This window comes from Mixophyes fleayi, chromosome 3 (genome assembly GCF_038048845.1).
Source record: "Mixophyes fleayi isolate aMixFle1 chromosome 3, aMixFle1.hap1, whole genome shotgun sequence".
In the NCBI taxonomy this organism is placed as follows: Eukaryota; Metazoa; Chordata; class Amphibia; order Anura; family Limnodynastidae; genus Mixophyes; species Mixophyes fleayi.
Window position 1 is genome coordinate 280,169,069 of NC_134404.1, and position 26,172 is coordinate 280,195,240.

The 26,172-nt window shown below is 39.4% G+C and overlaps 1 protein-coding gene and 1 pseudogene across 1 annotated transcript in view; both read right to left on the reverse strand.

Annotated features, from left to right (window-relative positions):
* The window catches only part of LOC142144598 (proton-coupled folate transporter-like), a 292,308-nt gene that overhangs the window by 141,212 nt on the left and 124,924 nt on the right, over positions 1–26,172 (reverse strand). The window lies entirely within an intron of this gene.
* Positions 285–1,026, reverse strand: LOC142144599 (cytoplasmic 60S subunit biogenesis factor ZNF622 pseudogene; annotated as a pseudogene).

Below are 26,172 nucleotides of genomic sequence, written 5' to 3' on the forward strand. Positions count from 1 at the left end.
CTGGACCTAAAGTCATAGAAGTCTGCAAACTGCAGAGCAGCATTTCCATCAGTGAAGAGCTTGCCGTTACGTTCGTCATTCATGTGAGCTTGCACAGATTCTGTAGTTTAAAAGGAATTTCCTCTTTTATTGCACTACAGGCATATCTTCCCAACACCGACCTTCTCACCTAAGTAAAGAATGAGTCCCTGAATATCCTGGAAAAACTCTATGTCAGGAATGAAGAAGCTATGGATTTTGGTCATATGAGCAATGCTCTTGATCAAAGAATGAGAGTGATGAGGAAAGAACAAGCAGTCTGTAATAGGAATGGCCCCAGTGACAGGGCTGCTCTCAGCAGCAGCAGACCTGCCTTTGTCAGCTTAATCAGCAATCCCCATCTCCTCATCACTGTCTCCATCACTCTCCTCCAAATACAAGTCTTCCCAGTCTTCGTCTTCCTCCACAGAATCATGTGCATCTTCTTGAGATGCCAGTTTATTGGCCTGTTGTTCATACCATTGCCATCTGGGTGGATTCTCAGGTCTAGTTTTTGCCTGTGCTTCTTGTTTGTCTGGAAAAGAAGCCACATGACTTTCCTGACCAGTGTTGAATTTCTTTTTGGGAGATGAAGGTGGCTGTGGTTTCATAGGATAGCAGTATTCATGGCATCCTTGTCTACATTCTTCACACTCAAACCTTTCTCTAGATTATTTTCATTCAGCATCTCAAACTTCTTTGTGATTGCTTGTGCTGCCTTCTTCTCCAAGTCCAAGTGCTTTTGGACTTCAAGTGGTTTTCATAGGAGTTGAATGTGGAAAATCTCTTGCTACAAGCTGTGCAGTATGTGGCCGTTTCTTTGCTCTGCTCCTTCACCATGGCTCTCTGGGCCAGAACACATTCTTGGAAATTCTTTGCTGTTACCGGAGGCATGTCAGCCACTTTCCTCTTTAGATTTTATCTGTGCCAGTCAGTCTTGTAGTGAGCTCTCTGGATATCTGGATCTGCAAAGGTCACTTAGCATGAAATGCAGGTGTAAAAAGCCATCTTTACATAAGCCTATCACTGTGTAGTTTCTGAATGACTTTACTTATTCTGTCATGTTTTCCAAGCTCCACTTTCTGTCTCTAAAATGTTTAATGATAATCTCTATGAGTAGACTTGTGTTTAGTGAATTTATTCAAAACACCAAATTATGCCAAAACCCCAAAATTAATAATATATTGCTGATTCCTTACAAAAAAAAATCTGTGGAAATTCTACAGATTTTGTTTTGGAGAGATAAGTTGACAATTTGTACCTAAAATGTATTAACTCATTATTCTCTGTAAAAAATATGTGCTGTAGGGATAGAAATTAAAAAGTGACAAACATCCAGAAATTAATGGTAGTTCAAACCAATATTCCCTCTCACTCTTCATTGGTTGGCATCAAACAGATGGGCTAATAAAGGTAAGCAAATAAAACATATAAATGACAATAGTTGTAACAATCAACACTTACTGTACTATGGCTCTTTGAAGTAAAATGACAAATGGTGTAGCTTTAAATTATTTTCTATTGATGTCACTTGACATGATGCCATTTGAGTTTAAAATAAAACTTTAAATGAACCCTGATTTTTTTAATGCAATATCCAAATGGCTTCCCTTTTTTATTGTGAGATACGTTGAGAGCCTAATAATCCAAATTTTATTGGTTTATCACCTTCAAAAATAGTAAAATTATGATTTATATCCTATCTATCAGTAACTGTCTATTCAGATATCCAGCAGTTCTCCACCTTCTGCTGCAAGGTTTCATTTTACAATCCTCTAAGAGCTTGTGATTAAACAGTAACTTTTAAACTCATGCAGGGTCTGAAACTATAAAAAAATTGATTGTGTGTGATTTATTGTCTTAATTTAATATATGAACAGTCATTTAATTTTATGTGCCACGTTATGGTTTTTCATTTAATTGCTCCTCCACAGTAAAGTATCAATATATAAATATTATATATATATATATATATATATATATATATATATATATATATATACACACACACACACACACATATACATACATGCATACATACATACATACACACACAAACAATCACTGACAGCACTCAGGAAATATGTCATCAGGAGCAACTTTCCTCAGTTACCCCTGATGACAGTGAAGGAGCTGCAATGATTGTTGGGCAGGAGAAAGGTTTTGTAATCTATATTTTTATTTTTTATTTTTTTGCTGGACTTTTTGTATTTTTCTATTTCTCCATTAAAATTATTTTGTACTCTGGCTTGCTGGTGCTGGTCTGTTCATTTCATTTGAACAATTAAAGATAGGCAATTTACTATAAGGACTATGCACAGCACTTGTCTGTTATTTTTTTGGTAGATAAGTACAGTGGGAAACTAAAAAAATGTAGGGTTAAAGTCCCTTTAATTACCATAAAATCTTTTCAGGACTTTACATTGTTTAGTTTCATTTAATCATAATGTACCTGATAGTGAACTACATTTGATTTTGGGAAGCATCTGTAAGATTATTCAACCTATTTGTACATTCTCAAAGACCACACCAACATTTCTCTTACCTCTCTGTCTGTATGTATTACCCAGTATTGTCTTATTAATGTTTGTTCCCAATTGTAAAGTGCTACGGAATTTGCTGGCGCTATATAAATAAATGTTGATGATGATGATGAACATTTCACAAACCACTGGAGTTTAGCAACTCAGAACTCTCAAACTTAAGCCCAGATGGATGACCCAGCTGCATTCTAGTCATTAGATGGTGAGAGATAATTATAAGAAAATCTATTTTATCAGTTAATAACCTCACCTACTTGCTCTCATCCACTCCTGGAGCTCAGCTAAACAGTAATTAAGGACTTATTGGGTTCTTAAAAAAGTTAAAACAATAGTTGCAACCCATCTGCCAACCCATAGTACTTATAATCCATAAAAATCATAAAGTATAGCTTAGTATCCACAGAAATTCTTCCAGCACTCTAATAGAATGGGATGTTCCACAATATCAAATGCTACAAAGAGATAAAGGAGGATAAAGATTGAATAGTTACCTCTGTCTATTGCCATCAGAAGATTATTAAACAAATTAAACAGGGTTGTATTAAACAAATTAACCAGAGCTAGTATGCCTCACCCTATTTCATCCTCAAACTCTCCCACTCTTACTTCTTTCCCTCAGATCCCTTTACATTGGCACATCCAAATGTCTGCCCCTTTCCCTTTTTATTTTAAGTTCCAGTGAGCAGTGCCCTCTTCCCTTCTGTTCTTATCACCTATAACTTTTGCTCACCAACTAAACTGTGCACCTCCTCCATGGGCTCTCTGCCCATTGACTCCATTCCTCCATTATATTTGCGCCTCTTTCGGTGGCTCTAAACCTGTCAGTTGAACCCATGCTAATGGGCACAGGTTTCAGCTTGCGCTGAATATACCCCATGCACCCCATAAGCTGGATTGAGAGATGTAGTTATTTGTTTACAGCATTGTACTGTTATATCATGTAGTGTTTTGTTGTTTTCCCTCTGTACAGCGCTGTGGACCACATGATCGCACCCTATAAAGGATAATAATAATAATAGTAACAATAATAATAATAATCATAATAGTAATGGAAAAGAGAATAAGGATTCTCACCCATTAAGGCATAGAAGGTCATATTTGCTGACAGAGTCTGGGGAGTAACACTCCACATTGAACAATATCCGGTCATCTCTACAGCTAAACTTCTGTTTGGAGGGCCTATAACCGAGAACTAGATGGGGTCGTAATCTGACAAAAAAAAAGGGGGTTAGTGTGGGAGACTGCAATCCCAATCTTGAAAGGAAGATCTAGTGTGTGATCACTTTAATAGAATATCTTAGTCCAGTTGCAAGATTATTTATTAAACAATGTTTAATAAATCTCACTTCCTTCGCTCCCTTCCCCCACCACCTGTACCCACCTCACTCACCTCTTTAACCTGTCCATCTCCACTGGCATCTCCCCCTCTTCTTTTAAACATGCTGTCATCTCACCCATTCTAAATAAACCTAATCTTGACCCCACTTCTCTCTCTATAACCCCATTTCTCTTCTCCCATTCACCTTCAAAATACTCGAGAGACTCGTCTGCAACTGCCGCACCATTCTTAGCACTCTCTCTTTGATCCTCTCCACTCTGGTGTCTGCCCCCTCTACTACACTGAAACTGCCCTGGCTAAAGTCACTAATGACCTCCTCTCAGCTAAAGCCAGGGGCCACTTCTCCCTTCTGAAATTCCTGGACCTCTCAGCAGCCTTCGACACCATTGACTACTCCCTCCCGCTTCACAGCATCCACTCCACTGGCCTATCTGACACAGTCCTGTCCTGGTTCACCTCTTACCTTACCGACAGTTCCTTCTTTGTAACCACCTCTGGGTCTCTCTCCCCCCCTCCACCTTTCCAGATGGGGTCCCACAGGGTTTGGTTCTTGGCCCTTACTCCTTTCACTATACACCTCTTCCCTGAGTAAACTCATCAGCTCCTTCAGCCTCAAGTACCATCTTTATGCCAACGACACTAAACACTATTATCTCCTGATCTCTTTCCCTCCTTCCTCTCTAGGTTGTCCGCCTGCCTCTCTGCCATCTCCTCTTGGATGTCCTCTAGATTTCTTAAACTCAAGCTTGCTAAAACCGAACTCATTGTCTTTCCTCCCTCTCAAACCTCCTCCCCCTCCGACCTCTCTATCACTGTCGACAACTCCTCTATATCCCCTGTTCCCCAACTTCGCTGCCTCAATGTCATCCTTGACCGCTCTCTCTCCTTTGCCCCTCACATTCTTCTTCTTGCCAAATCCTGCCACTTCAGTCTACGCAAAATCACACGACCCTTCCTCTTCCAAAATGCCCACAAATCTCTCATCCACTCTCTGATTATCTCCCGATTGGACTACTGCAACCTTCTTCTTACTGGCCTCCCCCACTCTCAACTCGTTCCCCTGCGAACTGTACTCAACACAGCTGCTAGGCTCATCTTCCTTTCTCGCCGCTCCTCCTCTGTCTCCCCCCTTTACCAAGCCCTTCACTGGCTCCCTTTCACCTACAGAATTCTGTTCAAGCTCCTCACACTCACATACATACAACTCCACTGCTCCCTACATCTCCAATCTCATCTCTATTCACGCTCCATCCCGCCCACTGCGATCGGCCAACAACCGTCACCTCTCTTCCCCTCTGATTTCCTCCTCTCATGCACCTAGCCAAGACTTCTCCTGCGCTGCCCCCCTCCACTGCGTATGCAAATTATCCCTCTCCCCCACCCTCTCAGCCTCTCTGTGCTTTGAGCTTCCGGAGTTACTGTGCTTATTGTTAAATGTACCGTGTGGTCTCACCTTGTACTGTGATATTGTTTATCCCTTTACGGTGCTACGGACACATTGTGGCACCCTATAAATAAAAATAAATAAATAATAATAATAATGGTGCCAAAAGGAAACCATCTTCAGGACCTGATGAATATTGATTGGTAAATGGATTACAGTGTGCCTCTGGCCTTATACACACAATACAAGCTAACAGAATAGCCTTGGCTCATATTTAAATTTAACTCACACTTTGTATTAATTTTAACCTGGCATTGAGGATGGGTCATAATGACCCGGTGCATTTTAAATTATGTGTATTTTTTTTTAACTTAGTTATATATATTTTTACTTAGTTGTAAAACTAAGTAAAAATCAATAGCTGGAGTTAAGACCCCTCCTTTCCCATTTCCCACTACCACTCAATCAGCCATCATCAGCACAGAGAACTAGATAGGCACAAACTCCAAAAAGGTTATTATAACCAAACCTCAATGCGATCAGAATATATATTGGTATAATAATAAGTGTGTCGCAAATCAAACGTAAATTCCTCAAGACCTTGGGTCTTGCTTTTCTAAATGAACAACTGAGCATCTGCAAAGATGCATTTTGGTTATCAAGATAAGTGCGTAAAAGAAGTAGAGATTTTAGTATAGAATCTTCAGAGGAACCATTAGCAAAAGTAGAAGTCTTCAAAAAAGATGTCAAGTGTGTCCCACTAAAAAGGATCACAAAACCACTCATACATGCCAAGCATGTTACGAATGTATATGCCCGAAACACCTGATTTAATATTGCAGAGATTGTAGTGATAAGCTGAGTGAAACTGATTAATTGTAAGACTTATTTTGTTTCTGTATTGTTTTAATTTTCAAAGATCTTATACTTAAGTCAATGACAAAATTTTGTAGACTACGTAGAAATAATAAAAGTGCCTTCACTATTTTCTCTAGTTTTTTATTTTTAATCAAAATACCTCATACAATAGTTTATTATTCCAAATATACTAAAAATCTTCTAAACTCACCCTTAAAATGTCAAAATCAGGCATATAACATACTCGGGTCATAATGACCCACCTCAATGTCTATGGGGCATATTTAACAAATAGTGATGGTGCACTATCATGCACTTGCCGTAAAATCCACGGCCCTCTGTGAGTCCCACATATTTAAGAACAGTGTATCAAAGCAGATATCGTGGATATCTGCTGCTTTGCATTCTGCTTCATTTTTGGGAGCAGTTACCATTCTATAGTATGGTGACTGCTCCCTCTCGCAATCTAACAAGTTCCGAAAATTAGGTTTTTTTGGAAACTTGTCATGTTAATGTACGCCAGCTGAAGCTGTGTGGAGGGATCACATGATCCCTCCCTGTCACTCACCACACTGTATCTGAGATCATGCGCAGTTGCAGTAAGAAGAGAAGTGAAGAGGACGAGCAGGAGATCCGGAGACAGTGCATTCCGAAGAGGCAGTGGTAAGTATGGGGTTTTTTTTTTATCACAGATGCAGCAATTTATTGGAACTGCTGTTTCTTTGTCGGGTTCTACATAAATTTGAGAAATAGTTCAATCCTTATCAATGCGATAAGTATTGAAAACTATTTTTCACTTTATGTGAACATTGATAAATGTGCCCCTATGTAACAACTTTCCATCACAATGATGCCAGGTTCAGACACAGCAACATACTGTACAGGACTAGTTTGGCCCTAACTCTAAATGAGGTTCAATGTGTCAAATGAACCTCACATCAAGTACCAAGGGCTTAACAATAGCTATAGCAGTCCAGGAGGCTCTCTCCAAGTGAAACATTGTACCTTAGAGTTCAAATAATAATACTTAATATGACTTTATAATTAATTTATCGATAGATAAATGAAAATACTAAGGATAAACTGTCTTCATATATATTCACATTTTTACCAATGCAATTGGTAATCTGCCCTACTGGGTAATGACTGGGGATGTAACAGACATTGTTAGGGGTATGAATTTATGATGGTGCATAGAGGGCCCCATCACAATTTTGCTGTTAAGCCCAGACATTTCTATTTATTTCCTGTATAGTAGATTATCCTTCTAACCCTGGACATTAGCTCTATATTTGGAAAATTCAATACAACTCAATCATACTGGAAATCCTAAAAGGCCCTTTGTAAACTGCCATGTGAACTAGTTACCTCCTGAAAATTCCACCCCTGTAAATAAAGTCCTTCTCCAAGTTAATATCACCACTGCAAGCTATATTACTGAATTATTTTAAAATATATCTTGTTTCTCAGATATCCCCACTGTCCTCTGCCTATCAACTTTCTCTTACCATTGAAAGATACCAAACTGGATAGCCCAAGTTTAAAAAGCACCAATATGTTATTCATAGTTTTTCTCATTAATGAATCTATTTATCAAAAGACAACATTTTCATAGTTATGGCCCTGATGCTTTTCACAGTTCACCACTTTGTCTGCATTAAAAATGTCATTATAGAAGAACAGTATGGGAGGGAGAGGCGTGATCATTTGTTGGTAACCTGGTGTTAAACCACTATAAAGTAAAATGATAACGTAATTAGGGGAGGAACCAATACATTTATTTAGCTTGCAAGAAATTCCCATAGGAATCAATGAAAGCCTGGCTTAACAATCAAGTTCCAGTGTAGTCTAGGTCTATAAATAAAGAACAATCCACCTTCATATACACTGAGCTAGGCAGCACTCACCAGGGAGCGCCGTGTTGGTGCTTTTATATATATATATATATATATATATATATATATATATATATATATATATATATATATAAATAGTTTCTTTCTATAGTATAGGATTTTTCTTAAATAACTGAAGCATATATAGAATCAAGGAAGTTCAACATTTTTGGAAAAACTAGGTGTAATTTCAACTTCTTTGTTTGATAAATATACTACCAAATGTTTTCTCATTTCCTTTTATCTAGCATGTTCTATATGATACATTTGGGAGAATTAACGCATACATTGAAGTGAATTTTGGTGTTCGTTTTTGACAAAATTCCTCAATGGTTTAGCTCTATGTTTATTATATATTCTATATTACAAAAACGTGTTTGGTCCCAGTTTTTGCTTTGCTTCTTTATTATACAATTCCACCTTGCAGAGAGGTGTAATAACTCTTGGAAACGATAAAGTAATGCAAGCTTTGTGTCTCACCATCTCTTTACTCGGTATATCTTTTAATCTTAGTTGTTTTGCTTAGTTGAAATGCCCCCTTTATTTCTTCATTATGTGGTTAAGATACTGTATTCTAATTTAGAAAATGATACATTACAAATGCTGCTTCCTACACTTTCGAGTCTAGCAAAAAGTTAAAATGACAATCTTATTGAAACATTACAGAAGACAGATACTTACCTTCAAATTGTTGGTGAGAACAGCAATATCCTTTGCATTATACTATTAGAGGATATATAGTTCCCAAGAAAGAAGGTTAATACATGTTGACCCTATGCGAGCTTCATACATCTAGCTTGAAGTGTGTTTCTGAAGTTTGTTGAATACAGTACAATTTAAGAAATGTATTATTAGGAAAGGGTGTTCAATATCTCATCTTCATATATCTTTTGCAAAATAAAATCTCAGCTAGGCACAAAAAAAGTTAAATATAAATAGCACATCATTGTGTTGTATAAATCAAGAGTAGTAGGTATAGTGGTGAATCCCATCTTGTTCAGGCTATAATGGCTACTGCTGTAACTGCAGAAATCTGCACCTTGATGCAAAGTAATACATTTTTTGAAAATTAATTTTGTAGCAAGCATCATTAGAAGGGCTGGATAAAGTTTGAAATTTTGCAATGCAAGTAGCAGGCTCAGGGCCATAGCGAGGGCTGTGTGATCGCCCAGAGTGTAAGCATCATTGGTAAATGATGTGAGAAAAAATTGCTTCAAGTTTGCAGAGAGGATGTGTTATCTTATTACACTCTGCATATTCTCTTATTACACAACAAAAACCCGACTGCTCAACAGTCCGGTGTGACTATGCTGTACCTGGTGAATGCTGCTCACTACCCAGCCACTGCGTAAGCAACCCAGCGGGATGCTTACAAAAGTCTGCCAGCCTGGTTACCTAAACATACTTGTGTCAAAAACCTCAGGCAAGCCAGGGGGGTGTATGAATTCCCCCCTACTCTTTTACCCAGGACTAACTAAATGTGGTGAAGGCAAAGCAAAGTGTCTGCAGAGAACAGGGTGAGAGGTGGCCTCAGAGAACAGGGAGGAAATGAGGAGGTGGCTGCAGAGAACAGGGGAGGGGAGAGAACAGAGAGGGAGAAGTGACTGGATAGAATGTGGGGCGAGAAGTGAAAACAGGTTAGGGGAGAAGTGACTGAAGAGAACAGGGGGGGGTGGAAGTGACTGAAGAGAAAACAGGGTGAGAAGTGACTGGAGAGAACAGAAGGTGAAGGGGAGGGAGAGAAGAGGGGTAGAAGTGGCTGTAGAGAACAGTGAGGGAAAAAAGGTGGATGAGGAGAAGGGGGGTGGCTGGAGAGAACAGTGAAGAGAAAAGTGTAGGCTATTAAAAGGATTTTGGGGCTGGCTGGCAAAATAGTCAATTTTGTTAAATGGGAATGCTATTAATTGTCGAGGCTGGTTGGGAGGAACATTATTAATTAAATTTCAGGCTGGTTAAGAGAAAGGAGGCCTAGTTATTAAATGTGGGTTTTACTAATTTAACCTTGGGACTGTATGTGGAAAAATAGGCATATTTACTAAATGTGGGACTCATTTGGTGGAAGGAGGCCTGTTCATTAATCTAAAAAAGCTACCTATTTAATGTCTGGCTGGTTTAAGGTGAAAGAAGCCTAGATTGCTCTTTCGCTGCTCAGCTTCCCAGGAGGTCAATAATAACCAACTCTTTTTCAAATAGGAACCCAACATTCCCAGATCCAGCCAAGTAGCAAGTGAGCTATAGACACCAGCAGCAGCATCAGGTAGTGAAATTACAAGAACAGGTTGGAGACAGCAGTACAGGGTTGCAGAATGGTCTTAAGCTTGTAGATGGCTAGGCAAGCCCCCATTGTAGGATGGCTAGGTCTCCCCGGCAGCATCTAGTTCAAAAGAGTCAGTATTCTCTCTTGCCCAGGACTCTAAAATGCCTAGTTATGGCTCTGAGCTGACTTATACTAGCATGTATACTACATTATATCAAAACTTAAATAGTAATTACAAATTGAAATAATAAGCGTAGTAAAGCTAAGATTCTCGGGGTTTGATTCATTAAGGAATGCAAAGAAAACGCAATGTGATGTTTTTTTCTTTAATCTGATGGCAAATGCACGCATGTATGCCTGCATTCAAATACAAGCGGATCTAAAGAAATGCTTCCAGTTCAAGTACAGTCATCAGGTTCTTAATGCCTACTGTAAATAAAATGCATTTTTACAGTTGCTCTTAATTGCAAACCATGTTCTGTCATCACTGTCAATCGGTACTTATGCCTGCTCTGTAGCAAGTGATACGACTGAAAATCACATACCTGAGAGATTCCCAGACCTAGGCACTCCTTTACCATACATTGACTATGTGCATACGCCCCTTCTCTCCCCGTTTCCGCCCTTCAAATCATAGGCAGTCAGAAGTGTCCTTTGTGTTTGAAGGTAAATTGCATGCACTTGCATATAGTCCAATTCTGTGCATGCGCAGAGCAAAATACGGCACGTAATGAGACTTACATTCCTGAATGAATCAGGGCCTCTATGTGTGTTTTATATTTCAATAAAACAAGAAATAATCATTGTAAGGGATACAGCTAGCCCCAGTAATCATCTTCAGTCCTTTTGTGTGGAGAGTGGTCTGCAGTGACATTAACAGACAATGTAATCACTGAACAGGAACACTGTTGAACTTATTTTTAAAGAACAACTGGTTGCTGGAAGGTCAAACTACCTTTATTTTGCACAGATGTACCTATATAGTCCACCTAGTGCACTTAAAGCGGACTCTGCAAGCCAGATGTGTGCTTAGGTTTATGGGAAAGCAGAAGAATGAGAAGGGGCACTATACATGATAGTCAAACCACTTAAGTAGCACTCTCTTCATTAAAATGAATGTTTCCATTTTTCTCCTAAAATACTGCTCAGTTTAGCAAACAGCACCTATATGATTCTCCACTGAAGCACAACTGGAAATGCGTTCCATCAAAATATAGGATAAGATTTGATCTCCACCAGCTCAAATCTAGTGCAAAATTTGTTCTTGAGAGAACTTAGGGAATAGAAGTGCTGTTTGGTTAAAATACAGCTGTAGGAGAGGTGGAGGTGAAGAATGTGAGTGGGAAATGGAGGCGAAAAGGAGAAAGCAATAGGTTTGTAATACAATGTAAAATTGGAGAGCAGAATGACTAAAACATGGGGTAGAAAGAAGTAAAACAGAAAAACATGGAATTCAGTAAATAAATGTAAAATAAGTGTATGTTCAAAAACGCATAATATAGAATACAGATAGTACACGAGCCAGAGGAGCCTATGTTCTTGAAAAACTAAAAAACATGGATGGCAAGACAAAATGGTAGATACATAAAATGTGGACGTACTTATTGGGTTAAACAGGAACATTTTAGGAATTAAAGCTATATGATTTTATCCATGAAGGCTAATCAATATGTGGGAGAAAATAAGCAAGAAATATAAGAACACTGACTTACCTGTACATTGACTTACCTGTCAATGTACCTAAGATGCGCGTGTTTCTGATCACCCACTATCTATAGGCTCCCAATCAACATGCACAGGGTCACAGGTGTGCAAATTAGAGTACATGCCAGTAACATCATCAGGCCTCCTATTAAGTTAATTTTGCCCTTTTACCAGTACTGTATCTTATGTTGTTTGAACTACTCAACCTTCTACTGAATTATTGTTAAAGACCAGAGGGTAAAGCATTGGATTCGTTAAATCGGCGATTTTTGGCGAATGTGATGGTCATATTTAAAACAGCATTTTTTTAAAAAAAAAATACAACCCATCAGATTTTGACTTTAATAAAATTGCCATTTTAAATATGGCTGTCACAATCAATGAAGAAATGGCGATTTGAAGAATCCGATGCTTAATACATTTACCCCAGATGTTTCTTTGTTTGCTTGTGACCTTGATCCTCTGTTTTCTTATTTCATTTTGCACCTGAGCTCCCTGACCTGACCTTGCTTGTGTACACCATTTTTGTTTCTGTCAGCCGTTATTTAGTTAAACAATCCTGGTGGCTGTGAGCTATGCGTTACCCACAATGATGTCCATCACTTTTTTGGAGGTGTGCATGGCAAAGATTTGGTTTCACATTAGATTCCAGACCATAGATTTAGCCAGCATTAGTTGCATAACTGGTCCTCCTCTGGAAATATCCAAGGAGGCTTTGCTCACTGGATTCATGCAAAGCTTTGCATAAGTTTACACATTACCAATAACATGACTTGATCACCTTATTCAAATATTTCAGGAAAAAATGTTTGCAAAAGGAGTGAAGATCTGGTCCATCTAGCTCCTCATTTTCAACTGCCTATGCTCACCTCTTCTCAGGATACTATAGTGTGGAATACATCTATGGATCAAAAGCCTCACTATATTATTTTTATGCTTTGCTTCCATTTGCATGCGTTTTAAATTAATTACTGTTAAATGTACTCTTTTACCTACCCTTTTCTTACAATTTTAGGGCTTACGGATTAAATAAATAGATATTTTGGATGTAGAACTTTAAGGAAACTATTCATAGCTGTGTCTGCTATATGTACAGTAAGCATAAGTATTAAGTAAACATAATCGGCCCGATTAATCAAGGCACGCATTGTACGCTCTGCGCACTCCCAAATTCATCAAGTAATGGAACTGAAGATATGTGTACTGATGAATTACGGTGTAGTTCTGCTCTGTTTTACTACACAAGACACTGCAGGATATGTCCAATGCTGTGTAGAATATGCATACCTAAAGCAATGCACAGAAAAAAATAACTATTGAATTATTACCTGTTAATAATATAAGCATTATTGATAAAACAGTTAAAAACAAAAGAAAGTTTATATTTTTTTCCCCATGAAATACATTAGGATGTTCTAAAGGTCTACTGAACATAAAATATAATTTTATAATTGCTCCTTATCGCAAACACATGCTTAGCCTACATATGAGACTGTCATCACTAGTACTCAGGACTTGCCCTATAGTTGAAGCAAGAGATACGGCAGTAAAACAAGTAACAGATGTCCAAAGCTTGATTTGGACATGGCTGCGTGCGCTCGAGTTTGGCACATTGACTATGGGCAAATGTCCCATCCCTGCCCGTTCACTCTCAGAGGCTGTATTAAGTGTCTCGCACTCCAAGTGCTTTTGGGGTGTCCCCCATTCTTTTGCATAAATTTTTCGGGCTGTCAAAAGTCACATTTGTCAGCAGTATCTAAAACAATTTGTAGCACTACAAGTGCTTTGCACTCAGATGGATTCAAAGCAGTCCACATATGAGCAGAATGAGCAACCAGGTTCTGTCATCAGTCCTGATGGTAGTGTTCCTAGTACATCATTTGGAAAAGGCAATGTCAAACTACACAGTCTTTTAAAATCAGTCAAGAAAAAACACACCCAAATTTTTTTTTTACCGTGTTGAAGCGAAAAAGAAGTGTAAGCGAGGAAAAGTTAACTGCCGATAAAAAAAAAAATTGCCAACATGCCATTCTACACACCTTTCTCTATTAGTGGCAGATCCAAAAATGTTACCGAGCCTACAAGTGGTGCACAACTACTGTTACGCGTCAAAGCCGAGCTGCAAGATAACAGTAAGACATTAGAGGATAATGTTTGCTCTGAATCACAAATGACACCAATCCCTGTGGAGAGTCCATCCAACAGTGGGATGTCTAATCGTGAGCATTCTGTTAGTGTACCCACAAAGAGGGAACCTTTCAGAAGTTCTGCTGATGTGTGTCTGAACAGCCCGAGTATAGCCGGTGATACACAAATTGAGGATGCCACTATGGAAATAGAAGAGAATGAGGGGGAGATTTGTGTAGGCGACGAGGGTGCTAATGAGGATGTTGATGAGGATGAGGTTGTTTGTGTAAGTCCTGCACCAGTGGCAGCAGTTCTGGCACATGATAAGAAAAAGGCCATTGTCATGCCAGGCCATAAAACAAAAAAATCCACTTCTTATGTGTGGAATTATTTCTACCCCAATCCAACAACAACTGTATAGCCATTTGTCAAGGCACAGTCAGTCGAGGGAGGGACCTTAACCATGTTGGAACCTTGTCTATGTTACGCCATTTGAGAAGAGTGTATGGCAAAGTGTTGGGAAAAGCTGAAAGTTCTTCCAAAAAAATTACAAGCACTCCATCATCAGCTAGGACCCTCCACTCACCGACATCCCGACGACTACAAAATACACACACCACACCATCCTCATCAATATCCCCAGTAGCGCTTGTAGTTAGCCCTGCATCCCACTTATTAAGGCTGGATGACTCCTGCACTATTATTGATTCCTCCGAAGAAAGCGTTGATTCTTCTGAAGAAAGCGTTAGTCCCACTGCTGCTGCTGTTGCTGCTGCTGGGGGTGAATCGTCAGCCCAGAAGAAGGGCAAGAAAAAGAGCTGTCCTAGATTTCAACAATTAACTGTGAAACAATCATTTGCTAGGGGAAGCAAATATGACAGCAGTCACCCAGTCGCCGAGCGAATCATCAACGTCATGGCTGCCATAATAGTGTTAGATCTGCGTCCAATATCCACAATAAACGCAACTGGTTTTTCACAGTTAATTGAGGTTTTGTGTCCGCGTTACAGAATTCCATCGCAACACCATTTTTCCCGTAAAGCTATTCCACAACTATATCAAAAAGTGTGTACAAATGTAGAGATTGCGCTGAAAAATTCCATTCTGCCCAAGGTACACTTAACCACAGATATGTAGACAAGTGGAAGTGGGCAAACCAAAGACTATATGACTGTGACAGCCCACTGGGTTGGTCATTCACCTTCACCAGCAGGAACAGCAGCAGCATGTACACCACTACGTAACATTTGTCACAGGCAGGCCACTCTTTGTATCACCGGCTTCACTAACAGGCATACAGCTGACAATTTGTTACGCAAATTGAGAGATGTGATTGATACATGGCTTATACCACTTGGACTCTCCCCAGGATATGTCATTTCTGATAACGCCAACAATATAGTGCGAGCATTACAGCTGGGTGATTTCCAGCATATACCCTGTTTTGCTCACACCATCAACTTGGTGGTGCAGAGCTTCCTGAGAAATAACCATGAGGTACAGGAGATGCTTTCGGTGGCCCGTAAGATTTCAGGCCATTTAAGGCATTCTGCCACAGCATGTAGGAGATTGCAGCAGCTCTAAGAGCAGTTTAACTTGCCCTGCCACAAACTTAAGCAAGAGGTGGTAACTAGGTGGAATTCCACCCTGTACATGCTTCAGAGGATGGAGGAACAGCGCAAAGCCATCCAAGCGTATTGCATAAGCCATGACATTGGGAAAGGAGGGGGGATGTATTTCACTCTTGCACAGTGGGGAATCCTTTCAGTGCTGTGCAAGGTGCTGAAACCATTTGAAGTTGTGACGTGTGAAGTGAGTGCAGATTTCTGCTAGTTTGAGCCAAGTCATTCCTTTAATTAGACTATTGGAAAAGCAGCTTGAAGAAACTGAAGGAGGAGATGAAAGCAAGCAATTCCGCAAAGTATGTTGGCCTTGTCGATCAAGTACTTAATTCGCTTCACAATGATTCTCGAGTTATTAAAATCTTGAACTCGGATCAGTACGTTTTGGCCACAGTGCTTGATCCAAGGTTTAAGACCTACATTGAGTCTTTGCTTCAAAATGAACGAGATGTGAACTTTGCAAAGAGCTATTCCTCAGCAAGTTTTCCGCTGAACTGGGCTTCGGGTTGACAACGTGTCCTCCTTCAGTTTCTCAAACAGCTGCTGCTCGTAAAAATTTGAATTTTAAAAAAAGAAAACAGAGAAGACGCAGAGGGCAGACCAGAACAGTTTAACATCTGGGCTGGTTTGAAGGATTTTTCTAAAAAATGTGCGACCTTGCCCATAACTCCATCCAATACGAGCATTAACATGCAAAGGATGGTGGAGAATTATTTTCAAGATGTAATTGATATGGAAATGTCAGACAGTCCCTTTCCTTACTGGGAAGAAAAGCAGGCCATTTGGAAACCCATGTACAAACTTGCTTTGCAATACCTAAGCTGCCCACCCTCCAGTGTGTACTCTGAACGAGTGTTCAGCACACCAGGAAACTTAGTCAGTGATCGCCGTAGAAGGTTACTTCCCAAAAATGTGGAGAAAATGATGTTTATAAAAATTAACTACATCTTCCACGAGGAAGGCCTTCACCATCCAAGACATCCAAGCACTGACTGTTCTCTAATGGCGGATTCAAGCGGCGATGAATTGATAGTCTGTGATGATGACGTACACACTGATGAGGGTTAGGATGAAGCTCCAGATGATAATGATAACATCATTTTAAAACTTTCTATTTAAGTGTAGGGTGCAATCTACCCCCAAAGAGGAAAGGGACTTGGGGCATTTCCATATCACGTACCGTCTTGAAAGGCTGCTGTTTGGGCAATTTCTCCTTAAGGGTAGGGTGTCATACACAGAGTGACCCCAAACTGTCTTTGTCCATTTCTCTTAATATTGTACAGTCTATAACGGCTGAATTTTTTTGTATTTTATACAAGTGGAGGGGGGCCTAGAGAGACAGAAACCAAACTACCTTTGTCCAATTCTTTACATATTTAAGTATAAGTGTAGGGTGTAATATACATCCAAAGACAATGGCTGCATTGCCAATATTCATAGATGGAGATGAAGACAATCTGGTTTGTGTGTCGAAATAATGAAGGCCTACCAGGAATTAAACTGTTTTTTGGATAATTTATTAGCTTTACAATTACATTACTTATCCAAGAAGCAGGTGGAGCACTAAATTTGGTTATTTTAGGCCCAAAAACATTGATTTTTAAACAAAATAGCAAAACATAACAAAATCAAAACCAAAACACGCAATGACGGTTTGGCAAAACCAAAACCAAAACACGGGGGTCAGTGAGCATCCCTAATATAAATGCAGTGAAATCTTGCGTTCACTGACATAGGTCACAGTTCTGGGCATGAGCAGATTGATTTTGCGGATGATACGCACAAAATCGGCATATGCGTGCCTTGATGAGTCAGGCTCAACATAATAAAGGGTACTCTATAGATATGTTTTAGTTCTTCTCTATATTAAAAATGTTGTCAACACTTTTAAAAAAAAAATGTTCACAACTGATAAGATGATTTACAAAAAAATTGTTATAAACTTTTTTCTGCTGACTTCTGTAATATACATTTAGGGATATATTAACATTTCTGTATATATTAAATAAAATTCTCTCATATCCCTCCCTTTCATATTTACAAAGATATAATCAGAGAAACAAGAGAGAAAATAGTTCTCTGCTGACAGGTGTACTCCATCATTCATATATTGTTATTACATCAATTCATGGAAATACAATCATATTCCTTTCATATAATATTTAAAAACAAAATGGATAGAAATACATAACCATTGCGTTGGCAAAATATTAAAATTTAAGATAAGAAGTGAAACAAATGAAAGTATCGTAGCTAAAAATGTGTACAAAATGTATACATTATGGTGAAGCTCTTGTGGTACTCTATAAGTTTTATTTTTATTGTAAATCTCCAATATATATGACCTGCTTCTATATTATATTCTAAAAGCAGTTAGATTATAATATATCTATGTGCTGATTATCTGCTTAAGTAAAATCTTTCCTGATTCCTTATGTAGCATGTAATATAATCTAACAGTGACATGCATATACATGGCTAATATTCTCCTAATAGGCTGAGGATGTTTCAATTTTCTGAATAATATCAATTGCCTTCACAGCTTTGGCTTAGCCCTACCACAATAGATCTATCGTATAATGATAGTATCCATCTAAATTAAGCTGTATTTATACCCCTAAATAATACAAAATGTAGCCTGACAGAAAGCCACCTCTACAGCTAGTTTTTACCCCCTGCGTTGCGACATTGTTGCTGCACTCTGCAGACCTATAGCACTGTAAAGAATCTGACAAGTTAAAATGTTGCTCTCCAACCATAAGGCAGAAGAAACAACATTAGCAACAATTGAAATTAATCTTATAATTTGGCGGATATATATTTATTTAATTGTATAACATTTATTACTTAATATTCAGGATTGACTACACCCTGGGGTGCCGCGGCGCAGTCACAGGGGTGCCGCCATCACCCTCCCAAAAAAAGAAAAAGAAAAAACAAACCAAAAAAAAAAAATTACCCATCCAGTGCCGGATCATTGCCCTTACTGACTGCCGGGCGTGACGTCTTCACGTCCGACAGCGTCAGTGAGGAGCGGCAGCAGAGAGGACAGAAGACAGCGGAACATGAAGAATGAAGGTAAGTAAAGGAACGGAGAGTGAAGGGGAACAGAGACACGCTGAAGGAGGGGGGACAGAGAGAGCGAGAGAGAGACACGCTGAAGCAGGTGGACACAAAGAGAGAGAGAGAGACGCTGAAGGAGGGGGACAGAGAGAGAGAGACACGCTGAAGGAGGTGGACAGAGAGAGACACGCTGAAGGAGGGGGACAGAGAGAGAGAGAGACACGCTGAAGGAGGGGGACAGAGAGAGAGACACACTGAAGAAGGTGGGGAAGAGTGAGATGCTGAAGGGGGGGGACACAGGGTGTGAGATGGCGAAGAGGGGGACACAGGGTGTGAGATGGCGAAGGGGCGCAGTGATAAAGAGGCACAATGTGATGGTGAAGGGGTCTAAATACATCTTACGTCATTTTGACCCAACTACTTAAAAAACGGGACTACCTGGTAATTATTTTTGCTTAGGGGTGCCTTGGAAAAATTATGATTACCCTAAGGGTGCCTTGAACTGAGAAAGTTTGGGAACCACTGATCTAAATAATATTAATGATTGTTGTTCATAGGGCTTTACTGGCTGCATTTTCCTATATGCCTTGAATATGTCAGAAACAATTGCTAGAGGTAAAGAGGGTAGCCGAAAGAGGACAGACAAACAAAAAAAAACAATTTATTGCAAAGTGATTTGGTCAGACTACTGATTGAGTGGATCTAACCTCCAGAGGGCAGTCATCAGGACCGGTGGCAGTTAAGCATTTTTATATAGAATTTGGAACGCATATTAACCATTGGGTGTCAGGCACCATCATATATTGAAAATATTGCACTATGATTGGTTCCTCTGTTTCTTGGTTCCTACTGTGATATATCTCTAAAGAGTTTTGGACCTTCACACACTGATGTTTGAAACAGATGGACACCTATAAGACTAATACTTTATATGTTTGGCACGCTTAAGCACAATGACTAGGTGCAAGGTGTACGGTGTTTAACAAACACACTATTGCTGTTTTTTTCCATATTCTGTTATTCCTGGTATATAATTTATGATCATTGCTGACTTCCTGAGTGAAGGTGCGATGACCAAAATTCTGAGACGCTCAACAACAAGAAACCATTCGGTGCGCATACTACTTAACACCATACTTATAGGCTTTGCTCCCTATAATACTACACTATGCGGCACTCTGCCATCTCTTTTATGTAGAATATATATATATATATATATATATATATATATATATATATATATATATATATATATATATTATATAACAATATAAATAAAGGATAAAGATGAATTAATCATTTCAACTTACTTGGTGATATTTTACTATAATCTTCACTTTTTTATACATTCATGTGAGAAAGAAGAAAGAAATATAATTAAACTCTGTGGGAGTTAGGTACCATTACAGAGTAGATTATTTAGCACGAAAATGCTTTAATCATCAGAGAGGTTAAGGGTGCTGCTGTTTCAGGAAATTAGTTTAAGATACTTTCCAATAATATGGTGGTTAAATCTACAGTGGCCACATCTCTTTTGTTGTAAGAATACTTAAATTTAAAATGATATATTGCATGAATTTGTCAGAAGGAAGACTTAGAAAACAGATACACAGTACAGTTGACATAGGTGATTGCATATTAAAAAAAAGTAAAAGATTGTGTACAAATCTAAAAGTGTAAATATAGGTAGTTGTACATTAATAAACAAGATTGTTGCTAACCTCTCTAAAAGTAATAAGTGAAATAAGGAGAGAACATGAAGATGCATCCATAATAACCAACACTTTCCATTTAAAGGAAAAAATCTTGTTTAGCTGTAAGATTTAGTTTTCTCTTAAAACTAAAAATCGAGGATAAAATTGGTCGCTTTTTAATATTGGAGGACATGTCAGACAGGTTAGATATTACCCTGGTTACTGTTGTGTCACTTTATAACCCCAAATCTAGACAGAGTCCCTTCCCTACAGCTACCTTGCAGGAAAAAATGCAAAGAAGGATGTTTAATAGTACTAGGAGGTTTTAATATTGTTGCCGACCCTAAGGTTGATCGGTTGACCTTCCCCTTGATCTCGCTTGACCCCAGATGGGGTGGGCGCCTCTACATCTTTACTTATAGCAGAGTTTGGGCTCTACAACATCTGGATGATCTACGCCCTAGTAGAAACGGACTATACCTACTATCTTGCTGTTAACAAATCTTATTCTCACATTGTCCTTATTCTAACAGGTAAATGGTCCCTACAAAACACACTGTCTGCTCGGATCCTCCCGATGCAGTGGTTTGACCATGCGCTGCTAATGTGGGTCTGGAAACTTTCAAAACCACTAATTCCCCTGGCCCGTGGCGACTTTCACCCCACCTGCTTACCCTTCTAGAGACTAAACTGGTCCTTACAGATGTCCTTGATGAATTTATCCTTACTAACAGTTCAACAGACACTTTGGTATTCACCTTTTGGTGTGCCCTGAAGGCTGTCATATCTATCCAGACTGAGGCTTAGGAGAGCGAGTTTACACCTGCAGCAGGAAGTGGAAAAGAAAATCGATTCTCTAGAGGCTCTTAATAGGGCACCGCTCTCTCATATTCTAAAAACAGAAATTAATAGCTTAGAAGACCCAACTACAGAAGTTATTGGTGGTGCGTACTCAGTGTGCCCTCAATCGAATGCACCAGAAATTCAATGTAGCAGGTAACAGACCAGAAAGGCTCTTGGTTAAGATAAGATATAATAGATCACATGCACAAATGAAACATCTTTTTGATGAGAGAGACAGGGTAGCCGTTTTAAAAAAAGATGATTCTAACTCACTCACCAATTGTTTTAAATTTTGCTTTATTGTTTCATAAAATTTATATGATTATATTTACAGGTCAGCTTCTTATTTTTATAATATATGTATAAATTTACTTTAATATCTGTATATATTTATTCTTGTATGAATAGTAGAATTCCTCTCATAAATGCAATAATAATCAGTGTGGCTGCTTATCCAGTATTTTGTTCTCTCTCATCTAACAAATAAACTGGTGACATCATATCCGCATTTTCTATGAAGCATTAGGTCTTAAAATATCCAAATTGAAATTAACCATATTCTCCTTTTGTTAAATTATGGGTGCTTTCAGCCATGAGCATGGAGGTATTTGTAGACATAACCAGGGGTGATATGGACATAGGCCTTACCAGGACTTTTCCCAGTAGACTGATTGCTTAATGTGGCTGCCTCGTGTCTTTATTTTTTTCCCTCTTCTGATTTTTTAAAATAAGTGATTTATATATTTCTCACCCAGTAGTGGAGGGAGCCGCATTGAAGATCAGCCACCCCAGGTACATTAGAATACTTCTTGTGGCTGGCCCCTCCTCAGACTCCAGCCACCTTAATACAGGTGCTGCACAGACCATCCCTGGTCCACGTAGCACCTGTATCTCACCTTCCTTTTCCTCGACTCCTCTCTGTCAATCGCTGCAACAGGCTTGCTGTCAGGTGCTAGCAGCAGCTATTGGTGCAGTGTGGGGAGAGGGTTAGATTGGTGCAGTGTGTAGGCAGAGGGGTGGTAATGGGGCAGCGTGATGGGAGAGAGTTGGTGGTATTACTGTAGTGTGTTGTGGTGTAGCCAGTTGCTTTACTGTGGAGAATTGGCAGAGTATTGCTGTAATCTGCGAGAGATTGCTGTTTGCTGTAATTTTGAGGGGCTTAGGGCATTGTTATAGTACACAGGTCTGGGGAGCATTACTGTAATGTGGAGGGGTGGAATGTATTGTTGTAAAGTAAGGGTTTTTATAACAGATTGCTGTAACATGGAGGGGTATTGCTGCAATGTGGGCGTGGAGGAGTGCTGTAATTTGGGAATATTACTGTAATGTGGGTGAATTGCTGATTGGTGTAATGTTTTGAGTATCTGTCACACTTAAGGGCTCTGAGAGCATCCTGAAAGGTTGCTCGGGTTGGTGCTACCCTCCTAGAGGTGCGGAATCTAACAAAGATGGAGGTGTTCACCAGTGACTCCCACAAGGGAGTATGGGCTGCTTAGCAGCTCCCTAACTGCCGGTCGCGGTCCTCAGAGAGGGTCACGAGCAAACCTGGAGAGAGAACCTAGTATGCAGGGACTGGAGACACAAGGAAGGAACAGTAGGGAGTGGGAGCCTTAGAATCAAGATGACCGAGAGGTGAGATGTTCTGCAACTGTGGTTGACGTGTAAGGCGTGTGGAGCTAGGAAACCCCCATAATCAGGATGACCAAGAGGTAAGATGTTCTGTAACTTGTCTATAGTGGATAGAAGAACCAGAGCATCAAGCGCAGACTAATAGCGAGACCTTCCGGCAGACAGTCAGGAAACAGTGAAGATGAATGGAAGAACAACACAGCACCGGGATACTGCAGACAAGTGGAGACATATTGGAGAAAAATCCTGGGAGCGACTGCTCAGTAGGAAAGACCTGAAGATTAGGCACCATTCGCCTGCAAGAGGTACCTTTTATAGTGGAGCAGGTCAGCTGATTGGAGACACAGTTTGAAAGGTGAAGATGTCAGGTCTGTGCATGCACAGAACCCGGCAAGATGGCGAGTGCACAGGAGAGCCGTGGCGCCCGTCCAGAGAGATGCTGCTGGCGATGACTAGGTATGTGACAGCGGGGGTGCTCATCAGTGATCAGCGCAATGTGGAGGATATCGTTGATAGCTGTAGTGTGTGTGGGGGTGATATTTACTGATGCAATGGAGGAGAAATGGGCATATTTGTTAAATGTTGATTTAAATGTTGGAACTTGTTGGGGGCCAATGTATTTTTTAGTTGCTTGGCTTTCCAGAAGATGAGTAGTAACGAACAGTTGTACATACAGCCCTGCCAGTGTGTTTGAAAGGGAAATGGTTAAAGGATGGCCTAACATTATCTAAAGTGAAGTCTACACTCCTTGCATGTCAGTTACTCCCTCATCCGGGTACATGCAGGGACCCACACCTGCGGCCTGCCACCTGGATATTTGGCAATGCTAACTGCAGAATTGGCCACACCTACCACATTAGACCACTTTCTGAATATTTTCCATGGCCACTTTAAATTCCTAATTTACTCTGGACATAACCAAAAGCTAAAGTAAAACTATCATCATCACAGGGATAAGCTATTATCTAAATAACTTTAACAATAATGAAAAAATATTTTTTTTTAGATTCCTATCATTTATATCCCTATCCCCACTTTCCACTCTATGTCCTTCCTCCCACTCCATTTTCAACTCTCCGCAAAGAGACTGCACTTATAAATATAATCAATGATCTAAGGGTCACTTGTCCATAAACACCAAACAGTTGTTAATCTCCATCTGCACATTCACTTTCTAACCCTTAGAATAAATATAATTACTTAAATACCTGAAATAAGACACATATTTAAATTTTGGTGCACTAAGGTCAGAGTATTAATCGTATAAATGATGGTGGCAAGGAAAGTAAATGCAGGTCAGCTAACCAGGTAATACTATACAACAATCATGTTCTCAGGAGTTTTCTATCAGTCAGTGTTATTGCTGGCCATCCTGAGGCGCGGAGTCTAACGAACCCCCTGTCTTCACCAAGAACCACCGCAAGGCGGTATGGATTTTGCTGCCGGAGGTCTGCAGGTTGCGGCCCTTAGGTTAGCCCACCGACGTCATAGGTGACAGATGGTTGGTAAGAGATCTGACAGAATAAAGGAGAATAGACTCTGTAGAGGTAGTTCATAAATCAACAAGTGCAGAGAAGAGAATCATGTAACAGAGGGGCACTCTATGATAATGGAGTATTTAAAACTTACATTTTATTAGTTTTATTAAAATAATAATGAGTCCCAGAATAGTGCCTGTGACACCAGTTGCGAAATAAAAAACAAAAAATGTGAAATAAACAAACATATAAATTTTAAAATGGCAGAGAACACCGCCAAGCCTCGCAGTGTAATGAGACAGCCAAAAAGTCTTCAATAAGATTTTATAATAAATGACAAAATATTATTAGTAGCTGTCTATAAATCCAAAAATATAGAGGACCATTTAAATTTTTTTGGTCCTAAACGGGAGATGTCATAGGTATATAATAAGACATCATTAACGGAGTAATGGTAGTGTAGACAAAGTTATTCCCTTATTATAGTGGAGTAGTTATTCCAGGGATATATATCAAAAATGGTAAACCCTTAATATTCCATAATCACATAACCTCCGTTTAGTGGGACATGAAATCTGGCAGTGACAGTCTTATCACTATAAATAAGACTTAAGAGTGCTGTATGAGTAGATATATTCTCTCTTAATTATTGGTAACATGATATGTATACGCCACAAATTACCAAACTATAAGATGTTGTTTTCAACATCAAAGATTGTATATTTCATTATAATTGTTAATGTAGCATTAGTCAGGCTAAATCCTGCCCTAACCATAAGCTGTAATTAGGCTAGAAAAGAACTGATCTGCGTATCCCTCTATAATGGAGGCTCACATCTGAGCATTCAGTCACAGCAGTCTGTCAAGCTAATAAAGCCCTAACTGTTTGCTGAGATTTTCATTAGACTGATCTAAGAGTCCCTCTTATATCTGGTTATGGGCTCTCATTCAAATCATTCACACACACGCCAGAGATAGGTCCCCTCCCGTAAAGATTAGTTTTGATAATTAATTAGTATGCATAACACTGCGAGGCGAACGCTGACGCGCGTTTCGCTCACTCGCTTTAACCAGGCAAAAGGTTGGTGCCTGGTTAAAGCGAGTGAGCGAAACGCGCGTCGGTGTTTATTTCACATTTTTTGTTTTTTATTTCGCAACTGGTGTCACAGGCACTATTCTGGGACTCATTATTATTTTAATAAAACTAATAAAATGTAAGTTTTAAATACTCCATTATCATAGAGTGCCCCTATGTTACATGATTCTCTTCTCTGCACTTGTTGATTTATGAACTAAAAATACATGTATAGGGTGCACCAACTCAGTCAAAAAATAATCATATTATATGAATGAAGATAGTCTGAGTGTTTGATTCCCTAGTGCGTTGGGAATTCAATTCTGTAGAGGTAGTGTAGTACGGCACAGAGCAGCAGGATTAGTTAGCTGAAGAAACACTGTACTTACAGAATAATCCAAGCCTTATACAGTGGAACTCCGGGTCGGATAAACTGAGATCACACCACACAGGAGAGTCGCTGGGTCAGATACACAGTTGCACAACCTAAACAAGCTGATGTCATACACAGGAAAACACCAGAAACAGCACAGGATACACAGGGAGAGCCAGACACAAAGTGGTAACTTGTTGCTCTGACAAGGCAGCAGTGTCCAGGTGAGCTATATATAGTCTGCAGATGGTATATGCTGCCTCCCAGCAA